The sequence below is a fragment of the Callorhinus ursinus genome, unplaced genomic scaffold, assembly GCF_003265705.2.
Source record: "Callorhinus ursinus isolate GAN/ISIS: 27379988/994484 unplaced genomic scaffold, GSC_fseal_2.0 scaffold11, whole genome shotgun sequence".
NCBI classification, from domain to species: domain Eukaryota; kingdom Metazoa; phylum Chordata; class Mammalia; order Carnivora; family Otariidae; genus Callorhinus; species Callorhinus ursinus.
Window position 1 is genome coordinate 43,610,297 of NW_027397073.1, and position 14,001 is coordinate 43,624,297.

Consider the following 14,001-nt stretch of genomic DNA (forward strand, 5'->3'; position numbering starts at 1 on the left):
TCTCTAGACTTTTGTACTCTGTACATTGAATAGAAAATAGGTATTTTCAGTTTATTTGGAACAAACTATAAATACGTACATTATGAGACAATGATGGCTCTAGATGTAAGCAGAGGAGAGTCACTTTATTGTGTTAAAGGACAATAGAAATGTTACCTTTCCCCAAACATCTCCCCTACAAATATTCCAGATGCCAGGTGTTCCCACCCCTAGACCCACTTGCTTTCTTAAAGCACTCTATTCAAAACATCTCTATTTTATGCAGACTCACTCCTTAGGGAATAGGGCACATTTACATATAACCCAAATGAACACATTTTTGCAAATTTTTTTTTTTTTTGGTCAGGTCATTTAGCTACCTCCTAAGTGAGAGGACAGGTTAAGTCTTAAGGAAAAGTAAAGACAGAAAACTGGTATACCTTGAGGTGAGATAAGAGAGAAAAGATACAAGGAAATATTTAAATTATGAAATACAGAGCAACAGAAGTTGGTCGTAATAGATTTACTCAGGCTGTAGGATAGTTGTTAGGGTTTTATATAAGAAAGAGCATTGGACTGGAGCATGAGATGATGGACTGGGATATGAGGAAATGAAGGGTGGGTTGTCCCAACAGGTCAAGGCCAGGTGGAGTCCAAGGAGAGGCTTGGAATGCAGAATGATCACAAGTAACCAATGGAAGGAGACCGTAGAGTGAGCCTGCTTGTGAAGTTTTGCACCCTTCCTGCGGAGCAGGATTCAGTGGCTGACTTCCTGGAGGCTGCCAGCTAGGGGACTGGAGCAGGGCAGGGGTGGGGTGAGGGCTTCACCTGGCAGACAGTGACAGAGACTGCCAAGGTCATACATACTGCTGTAGTTATCCCTGTAATGTCTGGGTGCATGTCAGACTGTGCCCTGGAAACCTCATTCTGCACCTGAACTATCTAAATATTTTTAACATGCGTCCATCACTTGGGCATCTAAGCTTCGCTTTTGGGATTTGCTTTCTTCTTTGCAAACAACGTGCCTTGTTAAGATCCTTCCAGGCACTGCTGGGAAGACTTGCAAGCCTCCCTTTTTGTGTGGGTCTTAGCAAACAGCCTAAAGTGGCATTTTCATACCCACACTCCAGCCATCCCGTCTGCTGATGGAAACTTTTGTGGCAGCGTGCAAATAGCTCAGCAAGTGATTGGAGGGTGGATGTGAAATTTCTGCTGCACTGCCACAGGGGGATTTCCCAGGAGCGTCTCTCCGCGTCAGTCCCCACGAACATCAAGTGGTGCCTAGTGGCAGCCAGACTGACACTTACTGCATCCTCCCGTTTGTGCTTATGCTCAAATAGGGCTTTGATATCAGCATCGGGATCGTGCGAGGATAAAGGGGAAGCTGTCTGATCTGTCACTTTCTCCTGGGTTCCTGAAAGGACAGCAGCAATTTTGGTTTGGCAAGTAGAGGATATGGAGCATTTGGTGAGAGAAAGCCCTTAGCTAAGAGAGAAATTGCAGTGAGCTTATCCTGGGTCCTGGCCAGCTCAGCTGGATAAGCCTTATAGTGAGTGCACTTATGGGAGAGGGATGGTGCAGCCCAGAATAAAATCACATCTTTGGGCAGAAAGAGGAGAGACAAAGCCATATGAGAAGGATACCTGATTAAGAAAGATACATGAAAAAGATTCAGAATAGATCATTTAATATAAAGTATATCCTTAGTGGTAATTTAAGTGCCTACAGAATGCATTTCAAGTTAGTGGTGGGTTGCGCTGATTTTTACAAATAGTTTTAGTTCTAAAGAAAATGGTAGCCAAAATTACTTTGGAAGACCAGGGTGGGAAAGCCTGCTGGGTATTTACCAAACCCATTTCTTGTTTTCCTGAGCTCTTACCTTAGTTGCATTTCTCCACCTCCCACATGTAGCTATGTGACTGACTTCCAGTAAATGAAATAGAAGCGTAACTGGTGTCACCTCCCAGCCAAGCCCCCAGCTACCTCCCTCAAGAGATGCTCAATGCTTTTGCCTCCTTCTGATTGACTGGAAAAGGGGTCATTTTTCTATCCTTCCTCCAGCCTTGGAAGCCAGTTTGGAAGGCGACCCCCATCCCTGGGAATCTTCACTTGGAAGAGAAGTGCCCACTGATTAGGAACACCCAGTTTGGATTTTGCATAAACAAGTAATAAGTTTTTATTGGGTTTGAACCTTTATGCATTCTGGAGTTTGTTAGAGCTGTTTAACAAATATAGCCTTAACTAATGCAAACAATCCTCAAAAATTTTCATGTGGAAAGTCACTCCTTTTTCTTGCACTTTTGGCTCTGAGCTAACCATAGGCACCATCTAGGATAGCATACAGCTACACCACAATGGTGCAAAATAAGATTTGACCAAATAAGACCCTAAAATGAAATATTTTTCCTTTCTGATATATGCAAACTGACTCGAGATCTTAATGGCAGTGCATCTAGGGCTATAATTCTCTAGGTTACAGTGACATGAACATTCAGTAACCATCTATATAATGTTGGTAAGTCTTTTCATTACCCCTGCATTTCTCAGGGGAATATCCCTTATTCCTTAACATGGAGCTCTGTAAGAACAAGGAAAAAAATTGCTTTTGAAATAGTTTTGCCTGCTAATCCAGACTTGTTCTTAACATATTGTAGAGGGAAGCTTCTTCTGGAGCCCAGCTGCTCTGGCTTCTGCCAGCTTGCCATCTTGGCCGCTCAGCTGATATGTATAGGGAGGACAGTCCTTCCCTAGGAAATCTGTGATAGGAGGCAAGCGACCGCACACTGGGCAGAGACAATGGAGAATAATCCCTGCAGTGGCCATAGGCTTTGGTACTTTTTGCAAAGCAAGCAAGGGTCCAGAGAAACAATGTTTGAAACAATGGCTGGAACTAGTGAAATCATGAGAAGAGCCAGTGGCCACCTGAGAAGCTCAAAGTGAGGACGCAAAGAACCAAGAAGAAGGACTTTCCATGAAGGTTCTTGTCCAGCTTTAGAAATGCACAGACTTCTGGACACATTATGAAACCTCCAAGATTTAAGGCCTGGGGAATAAACTTCTAAGGGGCGGGGGGAGGTGTGTCTGTGGCAGCATGCTCCTTGACTCTTCAGCAAGGGGCTTTCTCTCATCTTCACAGTCAAGGAGATCTCAAAGAGGACCATTCTCTCCTTTCAATATATAGTATGGTCTGTAAAGTCTGGCTTCAAATATCTTGCCTCCCCAAAGTACCATTAAGGCATGGTAGAGTTCCATATATATAAAAGCTGATACTAATTCAAAGAACACATAAAAAATAAAGGAAACAAACATGTACCTAAGGTTCTGATGGCATCAAAAATGCAGAGTTCTACAGACTTGAATGCCTTGTGCTCTTCTGCTTTTGCTTCCTGGGGTAGTTGGCCCAAAGGCTGCTCCCCTTGGGAGATGTGTTCACCTTTTGAGGCTTTCAGGCCTCCACAGGGTACCACCCACTGGTCTGCTGTCACAGGCAAGGTCAAGAGAAAGGGCCCACTTAAACATGCTTATGTAAAGCTCTTTTCTCATTTGTAGAGACTTCTTTATTCTAAGTGTAAATTGCAAGATTTCTAATTTTCAGGAGTTACTATGTGTTGAGTCATTTAAAAATTATCTCCAATTTTTTTTTTATCTGATAATGTTGCAGGAAAACTCAGTTATGAAACATTGGCTAAAGTTTCCTTTGTAGACCAGGATGTGATCATTTTTTCATAAATATTTCTTTGATGTATAAAAACATGTAGTTCCTATTTGGGTATTATATGTATATGTATTAAATTTAGCTTATCAATGAATAATTCTTTTATGTCAATGATTTTGTTTTCTATTTCTTTACTAAACTTTTAAGTTCATATTTGGAAAAATTCAGCGATGCATATGTGCTTTTACTAAAACTCTTTAGGTTCTCTTATTAGCCTGGGGGGGGTCACATCCTTATGTATTTATTTCCTCTTTTATTTCACTGGGACCTTGGGTCCAGATGCTGCAGTCCTCAGATTGTGGCTACATGCTAGACTGTGGGAGGCATGGGCCTTCACATCATCATTACTTTGTAGACACTGGAGGGAGCTGCACTCCCCTCCCCCACCCCTCCAGCATCCTCTGCTGCCAAGGCCACCCCTTCCAAGGCTCAGGGGTTGGGGGGAACACACTTTTTTTGTTAAGGATTTTATTTATTTGAGAGAGAGTGCGAGGAGGGGCAAAAGGAGAGAATCTCAAGCAGACTCTACACTGAGCAGAGCCCCACACGGGGCTCCATATCGTGACACTGAGATCATGACTTGAGCTGAAATCAAGAGTTGGATGCTTACTGACTGAGCCACCCAGGCGCCCCAGGGGGGACACACTCTTGCACACCTCTTTGAGGCCAGGAGACCACCATCTCTCTCATCAGAGACCACCCATCTCGTCCAGCCAAGCTCTCTCCAGAACACTCATTTTGATCCACCACCATCCAGAGCTTACTTCTGGCCCCAGCTGAGTGTGCTCTGGCCTAGTTCTCTCCACTTAGACTTTGGAGGACCTGGAGGCCCAACTCACAAACTCCAGGTCCCTCTCAGAGACACATATTCAGAAGTTGTCCTGATGTTGGAGGGCAGAGGACCACATTTAATCTCCCCTTCCTGAGCTCCACTTTCTGCCTTGGTGCCACACCCTTTCTTCGGACAATTGGCTGGACAGACTCTAAACCATTTGATAACCTTAACATCCACAACACTGGAATTATGCCCCATTGTTACCAGGAAGGTCATCCTGGATAGGGAATGGATCATTTCACTTTCCCTCTCTCCAGGCTCCTTTTTTGCCATCCTTCAGAGTATCCATTACAGACAGTTCTTTAAGTCATAAAGGCAAATTTCTCACCTTCATGAAACTTACTGGGAAAAGACTTTATAGTGTTAACAGTGGCTTTTTTGAATATGTAAATTCCATCAGTAAGCTTAAATTTCTCTTTGTTCTAACAAAACATTGATTCTCTAAGGGGGGTGAAATTGTTCCAAGCTCTGTGTGTGTGTATGCTTAAAACACTACAGAACCTCTTTGCTTATGTCAATGCAGGTATGAAAAATTATTTTCCTGATCATATTACTCCAGAATGTCATTTGATAATACAGGAAGTTCATAAGCCATTAGGATAATGATTCCTAACATTACTTGTCAGTAAAATATGGGAATCATTTCTTGTTACCCATTTGTACTTTTATCTTACATTTGTTTAGTCAGCAGCAAAGACCTTCAGAGGTGATTGTTTCCCACTGATTAATTCCTAGATCTAACAGATCACCAGATGATATACAGTAATATTTTCTTAACAGTGCATTTTTACAGAAATAAAGATTTATATCTTAGCTGATTCATTGAGGTGGTCTCATAAATGGGAGGGAAATGGCCCCACATTTTTTGCCACTGGCCTGTTGATTCTTGTCCTGAGAAACTCAGACACTGCCAGAGCGTCCTATGAACAAAGGGAACTTCTCTCAGAGTCTCTTTTTTTTTTTTTTTTAAAGATTTTATTTATTTGAGAGAGAATGACAGATAGAAAGCACGAGAGGGAAGAGGGTCAGAGGGAGAAGCAGACTCCCCGCTGAGCAGGGAGCCCGATGTGGGACTCGATCCCGGGACTCCAGGATCATGACCTGAGCCGAAGGCAGTCACTTAACCAACTGAGCCACCCAGGCACCCTCTCTCAGAGTCTCTTAAAACTCACTCTCCTCCCCCCTCCCATGGTGCTCTCCTTCTCACGGGGCCTCTGTTCCCCTTCACCACTCACTCTGGGCTCAGAATTTACACAGTCCTATCTGAATCACTGCCCCGGTTCTTAGGTTGCAGATTCCCCCATCATCCTTCCTCCAGAGTATCTAAGTCAACTAGGTCAGTCCCTCTGCTTCATTTACTCACAGTTCTTCTAGCCAGATATGGTAACTAATTTGAGTTGATAGATGGTGGTTTATGCAAAGTGTTACCCCTCTCAATAGTATTTGCATTTTGATGAGCTTCAACAGAGCAAATCCTAGGATTATGGTAAGCGTTAGTGACTGGTTGTGTGTGTGTGTGTGTGTGTGTGTGTGTGTGTGTGTGTGTGTGTGTGTGTGTGTGGAGAGGCAGACAGGGAACGGAAGGAGACAGACATTTAGAGAGTCTTTTGCAAATCTCTCAATCTTTACATTTATCTCCTTTAAAAGTTTAGAATTTCCCATTGGTGGTGGTTTCAGGCACAAAAAATCTCATTATCTTAATGTGGTGGGTTTTTTATTTTCCTTTGGTGATAACAGTAATAATTGTACTGTGATGATTTTTAACTTTACACAGTTCCTAAGCATCATTATCTCATTTTATTTACTATGTCTATATAGCAACAGTGAAAGATCAGAATCTACCCAAGTGCTGATGGTTGAAAGGTTTTTGAGATGGGAGTCTGTGAATAAGAATGCAATCCTATTCACTCACAAAAATAAACTTTTTTTTAATCTTGATAGAGAAAAAAAAGCAATATTAAAAACTGGCTCTCTGCAGGGACTTTCACCTGCTTTATAAAAGCTGTAACTTCCTGCTCAAGGCTGACCTCTTCATAGCCACACTCAGCCATGCAAACAAGGCACTTTCCCTTTTCCCAGGAGAAAAAGGTGCAGTTTTAAAAATAGACAATGGGAGAAAAATCCCATTCCCTCTTTCTCTTTAACAGTGTAAGTGTCGCGGTGGGGGAGGGGGGGTTCCCAAACTTGTACAAGGCAGAATTCACAATTCTCAGGCATGCATGCCCCCTCAGGCCGAGACTCTACCTCCTTCTAAGGAAGAGCGTCACCCTTAGGAGATAAGAGGTGGGTAGGATCATGCAGAAGATGGAAGGCCAGGATAGGAACATTTAAACGTATTAGGTAACCCTAAACCCACGTCCTTAGGATCAAGATCAGGCTCTTTCTGAAGCAGAGAAAGGGCCCGGAGTCCCCTGCCTGGGTGGATCTCAAGTGGCAATCCGCAGTGCTCTGACACTGATCCTCTGCATAGACTTCAGATGCCATTCCCCAAAGACAGGCAGACAGCCTAACTCTTACAAGGGAAAAAGCTAAGTTTTTGCTTACCTTAATGCTCGGCTGGAGTAAATATACTTAATACATAATTATAACACTAAACTGTCAATTAAACGTGACAAAGGTTTCTTGGTTGGAATTGTGTTGGAACACAAGGTAATCCCAACTGTCACTGAGCAACCGTGTGAAACTTGCCTTCCAAACAAGGTTTTCCCTCCCACGTCTCTCGTGTTAGAGTGAAATTCCAAGGGGCTTTATCAGTTAATTAGAAGGCAAATACTGACAGTCGCTTCATGCACAATATTTAAAATTTAACTGTAATAACCCTGAAGCAAAAAAAAGTTGAAATTGAGTTCATAGTGAAATGTACCTGTGACTCATTTCTGATGGACAATAAGGAGAAATGTCACATGGAGGAAAACAGAGTAACTGAAATTGTCCCCCAGAGGCTTCCGGGTAAAAGTCCATTGACCCCTGAGATGGCTCGACCTTGGTAGGTAAATGATATTTTGAAGTAAATAGCTGTTGATCTCTCTGAATTCTCTTCTTTGAAAGTCAGCCTGTGAGCTCTCGAGCCCTTAGTGTCCAGGGATTTGTTTTGTCTGAAAACATTGATGGGATTGGCTACCATGAAGGATAAATACAAAGATTTTTGAACATTGCCTGTCTAGTCTTGATATTTGTGGAATAATCTTTTTTTTAATCAGGGAAGGATGATGAGAGAATTAATGACATGTATTTTGGAGTCCTTTGGAGCTGTATAAACAAAAAGAAGTGGCAATAATCAAAGAGGGCAGAAGGAAATGGATTCTGGTATGGAAGTCAACGAACCAAAGACCTCAGCTGGGGCCCACATCCACACACACGGTAATGAGAGCGGCACCAATTTCTCTCTACAACCCCAGTTCACACACTGTAAACCCAATAAGCATGAGGAGCCAAAGCTTCAAGACCCACAGCTAAAGTGCAAACAACAGTGGGTTCATTTGAGTCAGAATGTCTGGCCCACAGCCCCTGTAACTACCAATGGTCTGAGGAATGCGCGGTAGCTGGGCTGGGCTATCATCTGTAACAGCTCTCAGTATTTGAGAATCCCCAGGGTCGGTGAAGGCATGCATCTCTCAGACATTGCATTCATTATTATTCCTGGTAGGAAGGTAGGAGTCATCATGTATATATTTTACATTCTATTGTTAAAAAAAAAAAAAAAAAAAAAAAACAGGTCCTGAATAAAATAAGTAAGCTTTCCTAAGTGAGGCACAGAGACTGTGGTATAGTTAATACCCAAATATGAAAAAAGTATTCGTTGGCTGTGGCAAAATGATGAAACGTGATGAAGCTTACTAGTATGTACTTAAGGCTAACTACTCGTGACATTAAAGATAAAACTACCCAGGCAAAACAAGGAAGGACCACCAGTCACTCAAGGCCCTGGCCATTCTGTATTTTTTAAAAAATAATTTTATATTAGAAACTTTAATGTACCAGTTTGCCATGCGTGTGAAATCTTAGCAAAAATGAGTAAGTGCTAAAGTGACCGGACTGTGAGGACTAGTTTCTGATTGCAACTTTTCTCTTTTTTCCAGGTGGCTGGGTAGGAGGTTTGTTTGTGATGACCACCCTTAGCCTCTAACTTCAGACAAAAGTGATGCTTTCCTCCCTGAATTCTCAGGCACTTACACTATTTTAATAGAAGTATTTTTTTTTAATGCTTCCTATATTATGATTTTAGTTTCGTATTTTATTTTTCCTGTTGAACAGTAGATTTCTTGAAGATAATCCTTGGCTCATATTCATTCTGGAGTCCCTATGGTACCACTTAAATGCCTTGCATGTCATCAGTACTCAATGTGTGTTGAGAATGAATGAATGATTATAAGGAATATTCCATGAAAACTGATACAGTGAAATTGCTATGAAGTGACAAATCACAATATAATGACAAAGAAAATGCGAAACCAATTGATAGGCCTTCTAGTTTTCTCACATGGCATTCAGAATAGATTGTAAAAAAAAATGTACCTACATTACAGTGTGTCTTAATTTTTGTTTTTAATTTAAAAGCAAATAAGGTCTATTTACACAAGGAGCCCATTCCAGGTTCTGTCACTGGCAGGTTCTTATGCTCATCATGAGAAAGAATTCAAGGACAGAAGTGTAGTGAGTCACACAGCCCAATTTTATTAAAGCGGAAGTACGCTCTCAAGTTGGGAGAGTGGGCAGGCCAGGGAAGGCAACTGCGCTGGGGGTGTGGGGGGTAGTCAGGGTTGCAATAGTCAAGCATGTCTTTCATGCTTGTATGGGTTTGGGGACAGAGCTAGGGCATAGGACTGAGGTTTCCTCCAATCGCCCAAGGGTCTTCTACAGAACAGGAAGAGTTTTTGGCCCTGTATCATCCTTAGTGGAACTGTCATGGCAGCCATCCCCCGCAGGGGAAGTGAAAGCCACAATGCAAATGAGCTTTCTGGGGGCTGAGCCAGGTCGTTTTCTACTCTGTAATAGTTACTGTTGCAGCCCTGGTGTAACCACAGGGCAGAATGCACCTGTGCCATGCCTGAGGCGTTACTTCCTAACTTCCTCCCTGCCTCCTAACAGCTCCCTGCTCTTAGGTCGACTCCTCATAGTGAGTCCTGTAGTTGCCAGGTACAATATAGGATATCTAGTTAAATTTAAATTTGAGAGAAACAATATATAATTTCTTAACATAAATAATTTTAGTGTGAGAATGTCCCAGATATTGCACAGGCTACACTTATATTAAAAGCATTCATACTAAAAACTCTATATTGTTTATCTGAAATTTGTGTACCTATACTAAAAAATTATTCATTGTTTATCCAAAATTCAGATTCACTTGTGTGCCCTGTATTTCCATTTGCTAAATCTGGTAACCCTAGTAGTGAGTAAAATCAAAGGGGAACCAGAGATTACCCATGCAGCAGGTGTGGGAATGTGAAACTCCTTGCTTGCTTACATCTGATCAGACATTTAAGTTTGTTTGAGGGCACCTGGGTGGCTCAGTTGTTTAAGTGACTGCCTTCGGCTCAGGTCATGATCCTGGAGTCCTGGGATCGAGTCCCGCATCGGGCTCCCTGCTCGGCGGGGAGTCTGCTTCTCCCTCTGACCCTCTTCCCTCTCCTGCTCTCTATCTCTCATTCTCTCTCTCTCAGATAAATAAATAAAATCTTAAAAACAAAAAAATGTTCTGGGCGCCTGGGTGGCTCAGTCGGTTAAGCGACTGCCTTCGGCTCAGGTCATGATCCTGGAGTCCCGGGATTGAGTCCCGCTTCGGGGTCCCTGCTCAGCGAGGAGCCTGCTTCTCCCTCTGACCCTACCCCCTCTCATGTACTCTCTCTCTCTCTCTCTCTCATTCTCACTCTCTCAAAATAAATCTTTTAAAAAAATGTTTCTTTGATTTTCCTGAAGAAAACCACATGAGACTCACATTTCTGAGTGTGCTCCTTCTTCCAGGCTGTACCGGTGTGGCCAAATCTTTAAGCAAAAGTGGTTTTGCCATGGCTCTTGTAGAATCCTCGAGAAGGCTGGAGCTAGCTCCAAGATAACCCTGCCATTCTACCTCACTGCCCTTTTCTTTCCATAGGTCTTTATAGGAAGTTCTTTTAAGTGGATCAGGTGAGAAGGGACCAGACATTCCAGTTGAATAAGATTCCCACCCCCCCCACCCCCCTGCCCAGGGTGAAGTCCCTGGTTTTTCATAATCCGGGAGCAATAAGGCAAACCTTTTTATCAGAGTTTCAGAAGGGACAGTTTAGGGAGGCAATCTCTGTAGGAAGGAGGAGAGGAAAGGCTAATCTAGCAAAAACCCTGGAGCGAAGGTAGGGAAGGCTCTGTGGAGGCTGGAGCTCCCAGCCAGCCTGCCCAGTCCTAGTCAGGGTTCAGCTTGGTAGCTGTGTGACTTAGCAAGCACCTCTCTCTCACCCTCAATTTTGTCATGTGTAAAATAATAAAAATAGCTTTATCCTTCAGGATATCTGTGGATATGAAATGAGCTCAACTCTTCCCTGGCATATGGTGAGCATTCAGTGAATGGTGTAGATGATGATTTCTGTGGTTGTTTAGTTTGCTTGCTTGTTTTTGTTTTTGTATTTGTGGCTAGCTGAGCAAATACCTCCTGGCAACGGTCAGCTTCCATTTCTCCAGGTTCAGGTGACTTAGGCTTACATTGGCTTCTCTGAATTTCAGTGGTTCAATGCCTTCTACTTCATCAGCTTTTATCTGCAGCCTGACCCCAAAATGAAAGTACACATGTCATCAAAGGGTCCCAATCATGGTCCCTCGGGTTAGAGGAGGAAATAAGGGCAAAGCCAAAATAGAGATTACAAATTCAAACAAAAGAAAAGGGGGGGGCGCTTCAAGTTTTGGAGAATAATTTGATTTCTAGAAGCTACATGACATCAAAAGATAACCATTTGTATGACAAAGTGGAACGTTCCCTTCTCTCACTTGTCAAGAATGCTGTGAAGACCAGTTGAAAAACGAATGCTCATCTCTTTCTTAGGATGAACAGCAAATCTGCAGTCATGGAGACTGAGGACACCAATGGCCACTCCACAGAGGGTTTCTAGGCTTTCTTTCAAATTTCTGCCAATAGACTCTTGAGTAAACAGCGCAGGTGGAGAAGTTTCATCCTTTTTTCTGTGTTCTTTCATTCTTCTTCCCTTCTGTTCCTTCTTCCTTTTTCTTTCTGGTTCATAATAGATGCACCTTCTAATCACTGCCTTTTCAGATCATCAAAACGACTCCCTTGGCCTCTGGTAGAGGATTCATTTGAGCAAAGCACTAAGGATTCTTTGTTTGCTAGATTCCTCTGCTCATTAGGGTTCAATGGAGCCTTTGCCAGCAGACAATAGGCTTGATCTGTGGCCTTTCTGCTTGGCTTAACTGCTCCTAAAATGCTAACACTGAAAGGCACTGGATAAGATTCCTATTACCAAAACCTGAATCAGCAACAAATCAGGGAAAGGGTTGCACAAACCAGGGAGATTTTCTGCCATGAAGCTATTGATTGTCCTCCACTCTCTAATCTTTCTACAGACAAACAAATGGCCCTGCCTAACCACTGCACTGCCTACTTATATTATCGTGAACCCAAAGATGGTCTGGATGTTGTCTCGCTGAGAGTGATGATCCTAAAGACTTTTCTCCTTACTGACTCTAATGATTCTCTAACAGGCTCACTTTCATTATGCTCCTTTTGTTCTGCCACTGAGAAATGAATATAAACAACAGTTATTCAAGAGCCATGGCATTTATCGATTGGATAAACACAAGCCTGAGATTTGGTTGTGTTCCTTCTAAGTCTGCCAGCCTGGTTTACCTCCCAACTCCTGGAGGGTGATTTTGCAATTCTGATCCTACTTGGAAAGGCAGGCAGAGAAGGGGCTGCAGAAACTTGCCTGGCATAATCCTGAGTCTCCCTGTGGGACAGTTCTGAAGGCATCGCCAGACTCTTAGGGGGTCCATTTAGGGATACACGAGAATACATGAAATTAAAAAGACTCTGCTTTTTAGGGGATTGTGGACAGGTCCCCTCAAATAGTGAACCAACACAATTCAAATCCAGTGGACCTTGTGGTTGAACAGTACAAGAATATGGCATTTCATAGGTCAAATGTAACAAATGTTGGCATTTAATGAGATTTATGATTAGTTTTGTGTCTGTATCATCTTAAGAGAATCCGTCAATTTGGATGAAAGAGACTGTGTGTTTTGACCACATAGAGATAAAAGCACCAGCTGAAATTTGCTCTAGAGTGGTAGTTCTCAACACTTACTGCAGATGAGAGATGTCTGAGATTTTATAAAATCCCAAATGACCGATTTGGGGGCCTCATCTCTTGAAATTCTGATTTAGTTTTCAGTAGGTCCTCAGCCCTGATATATTTTTTAAAGTTCCTCAGCTGATCTGTGCATCTACTGTGATCTTATTATGCGGAACTGCTGGAGCTTTGCTGCACATTAGGATCACCAATAGAACTTTCTAAATAGACCCAAGTCTGGTTTCCACTCAGACAAAATGAAACCAAATCCCTGAGGCATGAACCTAGTCATCTGACTTTTAAAAATGCCTCAGGCTGTGGTGCCTACAGTGAGAGCTGAGGGCCACCACTGTAGGTGAAGGGGATCAGAATATGCCACCCCAAAATATCACACTTGGGCATGAGGATTATTTTGAGCTGAAGGCAAATGAGAATCAACAGATGCAGGAAGAGTTCTTCACACGTATAGGCTTGAAGACAGAACAAAAAATTCCCTGAGGAAGATAGGTCCCCCCCCCCCCCCCCCCGCCACCCCCACCAGAGGAAGAAGAATGACTCAGCCTGGAAGCTGACACCCAGCTGAGTTTGCATTAATGGACCTTACTCAAAAAGCCCTTATCTTCCATTAGTTCCCCACTATTTCCTAGTCATTTCCCCACGGTTTATCATCCATTAAAGTCCAATCCCCCTTTCCTTTAAGAGGATACATATGCCCTCAAGTCTAACTGCTTCAAGTTTCGATTCCTTTCCGTGAACTCCTGTTCACAAAAGTATTAAGAATTGTGTGCCTAATCTCTTTAATTTGCAAGGCCCCAGAAACCTAAGAGGGTAAAGGCAGGTTGTTCTTCCCCAACATAAGGATGTGATACAAAGATAGGTTTTGATTTAATGCTAGGAACAAAGTTCTCCTGAGAACTGACTGCTGTGGACTGACTTCTGCCCCCTCCCCACATAGGCTGAAGCCCTAACTCCTGACATGATGGTAATGAGACAGAGAGAGCGAGCCTCTGGGAACTAATTAAGTTTAGATGAGATCATGAGAGTGAGGCCCTCATTACGGGATGAGGGTTCTTATAAGAAGAGACCCGAGGTACTGCTCTCACACTTGCTATCTCTTTCTCCACCCACCCCCCTTCCCCTAACCATGTGAGGGTACAGAAAGAAGAGAGCCATCTGCAAGGCAGGAAGAGAGTTCTCAC